The sequence below is a fragment of the Anoplopoma fimbria genome, chromosome 4 (genome assembly GCF_027596085.1).
Source record: "Anoplopoma fimbria isolate UVic2021 breed Golden Eagle Sablefish chromosome 4, Afim_UVic_2022, whole genome shotgun sequence".
NCBI lineage: Eukaryota > Metazoa > Chordata > Actinopteri > Perciformes > Anoplopomatidae > Anoplopoma > Anoplopoma fimbria.
Window position 1 is genome coordinate 570,774 of NC_072452.1, and position 7,500 is coordinate 578,273.

Here is a 7,500-nt window from a genome sequence, read left to right on the forward strand (position 1 = left end):
ATGCGACTAGTTTCTCCATACAGGAGGCGTCTTGAAGCTGTCATTACCAACAAAGGCTTTTGTACAAAGTATTAAATAAATTGTTCAATACTTTTTCCCTGTGTCATTCCATTTTATCACACATAACTTAATTTCTGAACTTATTTGTTTGGTTTTCTTTGTATGTATGGATTACTTGGGTTGTTACCGACATCTGGTGAAAATGTCAAGTCAATAGCAACTTTAGAAATATATTTACTGAGAAAAATGGTGATGTGTTCAATACTTATTTTACCCGCTGTATATATATATATACATGAAAAATATTTTAAAAATCCAGCTTTGCTGCTGAAACGCGCAACAATGGCAGAAAAACACTCAATGGCATTGAAAATTAGGCGTGGTGTAACGGGTGGTATGTGGACCCAAGTGCAGTACGACCAGGAGACAGAGTAAAGTTCTGGAGCTTTATTCAAAGCGGCACAAACAGCAGACAGACAGGCAGGAGATAACTCACGGGGTATATTCCAACCGAGCGAGCACTGATCCGTCAGCGGAGCAGGCAGACAAAAACCAAGAACCCCACTCGGGGACCGCTGGGTTGATGACCCTCTCGGGTGGGTGGAGGGACCGTCGGACCGGCCCTCACTGACTCCGGATGCCTCGACCTCCCAGGTGAGGACCGCAGGAACCTCCCAGGCAGGAGTCCGGAAGAATGGAGATAGGGCCCAGAATAGGCTTCTCCACCTCCTGAAACTGGCAGGAGAGGGCATCGGGCTTGAGGTTGCGACCTCCCAGGAACTTGGCAGGGCGAATGGAGATGAAAGGGTGAAGTGGAACCTCGTGGAAAAAGAGGGACCACCGGGCCTGTCGGGAGTTCAGTCTCTTGGTGGTGCGGATGTATTCCAGGTTCTTATGGTCAGTCCACACCAAGAATAGAAGTTTGGACCCCTCTAGCCAGTGGCGCCACTCCTCCAGGGCTAACTTCACCGCTAGTAATTCTTGGTTCCAAATGTCGTAGTTTCTCTCGGTGGGGGAAAGCCGACGGGAGAAAAAGGCGCAGGGATGCAGCTTCTGGCTGGTGGCCGAACGCTGGGACAGAACGCCCCCGACTCCTACATCGGAGGCATCCACCTCCACCACGAATTGTCGGTCAGGATCAGGGACTTGGAGGATGGGTGCCGAGGTGAACCTGGTCTTGAGGGTCTGGAAAGCTTCTTCGGCCGCAGAAGTCCAGAGAAAAGGGATCTTGGAGGATGTGAGGGCGGTGAGAGGAGAGGCGACCGTGTTGTAGTTCCGGATAAATCTCCTGTAGAAATTTGCAAACCCCAGGAAGCATTGAAGCTGTTTGCGGGTTTCAGGAGCAGACCAGGACGTGATGGCAGCCACCTTTGCGGGATCCATCTCGATGTTACCGCCGGACACAATGTAACCTAGGAAAGGAATGGTGGTCATGTGGAACTCACACTTTTCAGCCTTAACGTATAGGGAGTTATCCAGGAGGCGTTGCAGGACTGACTGGACGTAGTGAATATGCTCGTCCTTGGTCTTAGAGAAGGTGAGGATGTCGTCTAGACAAGCAAAAACATGTCGGTCCAACATGTCCCGGAGAACGTCATTTACCAGGGTCTGGAAGACTGCGGGAGCATTAGTCAAGCCGAAGGGCATCACCAGATATTCGTAATGCCCTTTCGGTGTGTTGAAGGCTGTCTTCCACTCATCTCCCTCTCGGATTCGGACCAGGTGATAGGCGTTGCGGAGGTCAAGTTTAGAAAATATGGTGGCTCCCTGAAGTAGCTCGAAGGCAGTAGTGATGAGCGGTAGTGGGTAGCGATTTTTGACGGTGATCTCATTCAAGCCCCGGTAGTCTATGCAGGGTCTGAGGGTCTTGTCCTTCTTTCCCACGAAGAAAAACCCTGCTTCTGCAGGAGATGACGAGGGGCGTATGAGTCCAGCAGCGAGGCAGTCGTTAATACAGGGAGAATAGATGACCCTTGGAGGGAAAAGTACCCGGATGGAGGTCGATGGCGCAGTCATATGGACGGTGAGGAGGCAGAGACAAGGCCTTGGTCTTGTTGAATGCCTCCTTGAAGTCGTGGTACTCGACTGGAACCCCTGTGAGCTCAGGTGTGGAGTTGACTGGAGCAGGAACCTGAGGTGCGGCAGCTTGTTTCAGGCAAACGTGGTGACAGGAAGGACTCCAGCCTCGGAAAGCCCCCGTAGCCCAGTCGATATGGGGGTTGTGGCGTCATAACCATGGATACCCCAGGATGAGGGGAATACGGAGTGATTGCAGGATGTGGAAGGTGGTGGTTTCGTGGTGATTGCCGGACAGAAGCATATGGGTGGTGGAACTGGTCAGGGTGTTGTGCGCGTACTCCTCCCACATCAGCTGTCGGGACCAGGAAGTAGGGTTCCGAGAAACCAGACATCGGAGTGCGGTCTCCATTTCCTGATTCTTCCTTTCAGTCTGGCCATTGGACTGTGGGTGGGAACCAGAAGACAGGCTTACGGTGGCTCCCAACAGTGTGCAGAACTCCCTCCAGAATATGGAGGTGAACTGGGGACCCCGGTCGGAGACAACGTCGACGTAGGCGGAAAACATGGATGGAGATGAGTTTGGCTGTCTCTTTGGCAGAGGGGAGTTTAGGCAGAGGGATGAAGTGGGCCACTTTACTGAACCGGTCAACCACCGTCAGGATGGTGGTATTGCCTTCGGATGTGGGCAACCCGGTGACGAAGTCCAGGGAGATGTGTAACCAAGGACGATGGGGTACTGGGAGAGGATGCAGGAGACCAGCCGGAGCTTGGTGAGAGGGTTTGTGCTGGTTGCAGATCGGGCAGGCGTTGACGAATTCTCTGGTGTCCTCGGGGAGAGAGGACCACCAGAAGCACTGTCGCAGGACGTCTTGGGTTCGCTGGATGGCAGGTAAGTTTAGAGGAGTGAGCCCACTGGAGAACGTCGGACTGAAGAGCTTGAGGGACAAATATGCGATTCTGAGGACAGGCGCTGGGACCGGATTGACCCTCCATTAAAGTATTTAACATAATGGATAAGGCTGTATTAATATCATTTTTTAACATATTTGATTGATGTTTTTGAATGTAACTTTAATTGTCATATTGTTTACCATTATCAGCCAAAGAAATTGGGAAAATATGAATTTTGTTATTGTTGTTACATAAATGTAATTTATAGTGCTGTTAGATTGCTGCTTAACTGCACAGTAAAACAGGTGCGCATGGGAGAGTAAACTGGCATTTGACCAGAGTGAAAAAGTCATATTTTAATAGCTAAACACCAATAAACATGGATTGAAGCAGAATAAATTGTTTAAAAAAAAACATGTTGTGATCTTTTGTTGTTGTCAACATTATGAATTATGCTTCAAAGCCACTACAAGCCACACAACATACTTAATTTGAGACACTATGCATATAACAAGCGGAAACACTGTCCCTGACACATCCAAGCTGACACAACAGGGGTATCTACAGCGTCAAAGTTTTAAGCATAGAGCCACTGACCAAGCTTCCATAAATATGTTCAAACATTGGCCATTTTCTCACCTCCCAACACCCATATGAAAAAGATCTCTATAAATAGCATATGCTAATTGTACTTGTTTTGTTACATGATTATGTAAGCTTTAAAAGAAGAGGTTGTATACTTTCATAAACATACATTTGTGTAGTAAAGGAATTATATTCAGGAAAGAAAGCATACACATAAGCTACACACTAGTGATGCGTGGGACAGCTCCTTAGCAGTAGTCGCTCTCAGCTGCAGGATCAGCACCTTGGCTGCCCTCTACTACACACACACACACACATACAATAGCGGCTGGGCACTGGCTCATAGTAAAGCCTGGTTTACACAACAAATGTTAAAACAATGTTATTTACTCACAATGCAAAGATGATCTGATAGCAAGCATACTTAAAGGATACACAACCACAAAACAGCTGTTGTAAATTAAATAAAGACAGGTTAACATCTTTTATTTATTTAAAAATAGCAAGGCACTTTGTTTTGTTGTACAGTAGCCTATATGCTCAATTCGCAAAGATTGTGAAGAGTTAATTTTGCTGACTTAAATAAAATGCATTTGACGGAAGGCTAATCTGAGGGTATGTGAAATATAGGTCTGATTGTTGTTCTTTATGACTGGGTTTAGGACCCAGATGGTCTCGGTCTGCCAGATTGACTCGGGGTCCTTCCTTTACACTTTACATCAAGAATGGCTTGATTTGGGGAGGGACAACACCGGTTCTGCTGGGTTACGACCCACCCCTCCTCTGCGTGTGACCGTTCCAGACCATTGCTAAACGCTGTCATTAGCCCCACTATGATGCTGACGGATACTACAAGCTAGACAGCCCTAGGAAGAGACCTTTTTGTTCCCATGGTCCGGAATGTAGTCACGACCACTGTCAATTCATGTGAACGCCACATCTATATGAAACAAGCCCGACCAGCGCTGCATCTATCATATATGTCTCATAACTGTGTAACGTCTGTGTCTCCATTGTGAGTCTATGTAAATTGTTGCTGTGCATTGGTCAAATCTCAGATGTCCATCTTAGGCGCTGGTGAGGTGTTTGATGTTAGTGTGCTGAATTGTTTGAAACCTCATACAGACACACAGCATTATGTAGACATGTTTGCATGCTTGCCTGCTTTAGCAAACATACATAGGCAAGGCAAAGAGTGCGTGTGTGCTTATGTGTGTGAAAGAGAGCGAAACAGAAGAGAGACAAAAAGGGGAGAAAGGGTCGTGATGCAATTGACATGCAATGTGATTGAAAGGCTCTCACAGTGAAAGTCCAAAGCCATGCTAGCAGCTCTTGCAGGCTCCAATGTTCATGACAGCTAAGGATAAGAAAGATTGACAGAAAAAACAAAACAAAAATTTCTATTTTTAAAGCCTTGTTCCTAGTAGTAAGGGTAGCACTAGTGAAATAGCCACGGGGTCATTAAACCAAAATGGGTTTATCATGAAACGAGCATGAGTCTGATCTGTAACGGGTGTATTTAGGACCCAAATGCAGTACTACTGACATGATAAATAGTTAGTATGAGTTTTATTTGTAAAGGACAGGGAATCACCAGCAGAAAACCAGGCACGAGTCGACTCACACAGCGAAGTCAAGCCGGGGAAACAGAAACCAGGAGGAGCAGAGGCAAAACTCGGGGTCAGGGACGGAAGGCTGAGACGTTTACCGGGGCAGAGATGAGGTAGAAGAGTCCAAGACAGGGGAGGTCGGTACCAGGAGATCAGTCCAAGGGAAAACGCTGGAAGGTCACACATAATGCAGCAAAAGATCTGGCAATGAGTGTGTGTGTGACTTGAGCTTATATACTGAGTTGAGCTGATGAGTTGGGGTGGCTGGCAGGTAAACTGAGTGAGCTGATGATGTGGGGGTGGCTGGCAGGTGAACTGAGTGAGCTGATGAGGTCGGAGTGGCTGGCAGGTGAGTGTGAGGCAGAATGACAGGGGAGGAGAGAGCAGAACTGTGACATGATCAGCAAATTTAATGGAATATATTTTTAAATAGATCTTTTACATGAATGAGGAGTACAATACCAATCCTCAAAATTCAAAGAGGGACTGGCTGGATTGGTCATTTCCGAGGGAAAATTGTCTCTCGCACTCACTATTCATATTGTTAATTAATTCTTCAAATGTTGCAACTGTGTTTTATTTTGCCAAGACATGCTGACGTAATGCCCCTGCCTCACAATGGAGACTTCAGTCACGCAGATATCAATTGCTGACCCATTTTATTGGCTCGTTGGTCTAGGGGTATGATTCTCACTTCAGGTGCGAGAGGTCCCGGGTCCAAATTCCGGACGAGCCCAAGAGTGGTAGTTAGGTGTTGCTAACTGTTTAATCTAGATAGCCAAAAACAGTGCAGCCAAAGAAAAGTACTGTTTACAGTTTGGCCAATGCTGTCAGTGCTGAGTTGTAGCAAAAACTGAGAAGGATGGATTTCTTAGCAGAATGATTGTATTTTATTTTGCCAAGACATGCTGACTTAATACCCCTGCCTCACAATGGAGGATTTGGTCAGGCAGATATCAGTGGCTGAAACATTTTATTGGCTCGTTGGTCTAGTGGTATGTTTCTCGCTTTGGGTGCGAGAGGTCCCGGGTTCAAATCCCAAACGAGCCCAAGAGTGGTGGTTAGGTGATGCTAACTGTTTAATCTAGATAGCCAAAAACGGTGCAAGCAAAGAAAAGTACTCTTTACAGTTTGGACAATTAGTCATTCTACAAAGAAATGCATTCTGCTCAGTTTTTGCTACAACTCAGCACTGACAGCATTGGCCAAACTGTACAGAGTGCTTTTCTAGCGAGAATCATACCCCTAGACCAACGAGCCAATACCCTTCATACCCCCTAGAATCATACCCCTAGAGTGGGTCGGCAATTGATATCTGCCTGACGAAATTCTCCATTGTGAGGCAGGGGTATTAAGCCAGCAAAATAAATTGGGGTCATTCTGCTAAGAAATGCATCCTGCTCCGTATTTGCTACAACTCAGCACTGACGGCATTGGCCAAACTGTAAAGAGTACTTTTATTTGCTTGCACCATTTTTGGCTATCTAGATTAAACAGTTAGCATCAACTAACTACCACTCTTGGGCTCGTCCGGGATTTGAACCCGGGACCTCTCGCACCCAAAGCGAGAATCATACCCCTAGACCAACGAGCCAATATAATGGATCAGCAATTGATATCTGTCTGATGAAATCCTCCATTGTGAGGCAGGGGTATTAAGTCAGCATGTCTTGGCAAAATAAATTAGTCATTCTACAAAGAAATACATCCTGCTCAGTTTTTGCTACAACTCAGCACTGACAGCATTGGCCAAACTGTAAAGAGTGCTTTTCTTGCGCCGATTTTGGCTATCCGGATTTAAACGATTAAACAGTTTCTTTACTATGTCTCTTGTGTGCACTTTAACTCTATGCTGCTGTAAGCCTGCAAATTACCCCGCTGCGGGACTAATAAAGGATTATCTTATTTTATCTTATTTTATCACCTAACTACCACTCTTGGGCTCGTCCGGGATTTGAACCCGGGACCTCTCGCACCCGAAGCGAGAATCATACCCCTAGACCAACGAGCCAATAGAGTGGGTCGGCAATTGATATCTGCCTGACGAAATCCTCCATTGTGAGGCAGGGGTATTAAGTCAGCAAAATAAATTGGGGTCATTCTGCTAAGAAATGCATCCTGCTTAGTATTTGCAACAACTCAGCACTGACTAAACTGTAAAGAGTACTTTTATTTTAGTGCACCATTTTTGGCTATCTAGATTAAACAGTTAGCAACACCTAACTACCTCTCTTGGGCTCGTCCGGGATTTGAACCCGGGACCTCTCGCACCCAAAGCGAGAATCATACCCCTAGACCAACGAGCCAATAGAGTGGGTCGGCAATTGATATCTGTCTGATGAAATCCTCCATTGTGAGGCAGGGGTATTAAGTCAGCAAAATAAATTGGGGTCAT

General features: G+C 46.3%; 3 non-coding genes across 3 annotated transcripts; all 3 read right to left on the bottom strand.

Annotated features, from left to right (window-relative positions):
* Positions 1 to 6,627: 6,627 nt before the first annotated feature.
* Positions 6,628 to 6,699, bottom strand: trnap-ugg (transfer RNA proline (anticodon UGG)). The gene has a single exon. It is a non-coding gene; the product is annotated as a tRNA-Pro (tRNA).
* Positions 6,700 to 7,044: 345 nt separating this feature from the next.
* Positions 7,045 to 7,116, bottom strand: trnap-cgg (transfer RNA proline (anticodon CGG)). Its single transcript has one exon. It is a non-coding gene; the product is annotated as a tRNA-Pro (tRNA).
* A 223-nt stretch (positions 7,117 to 7,339) lies between these two features.
* Positions 7,340 to 7,411, bottom strand: trnap-ugg (transfer RNA proline (anticodon UGG)). The gene has a single exon. It is a non-coding gene; the product is annotated as a tRNA-Pro (tRNA).
* Between the last annotated feature and the right edge of the window lie 89 nt (positions 7,412 to 7,500).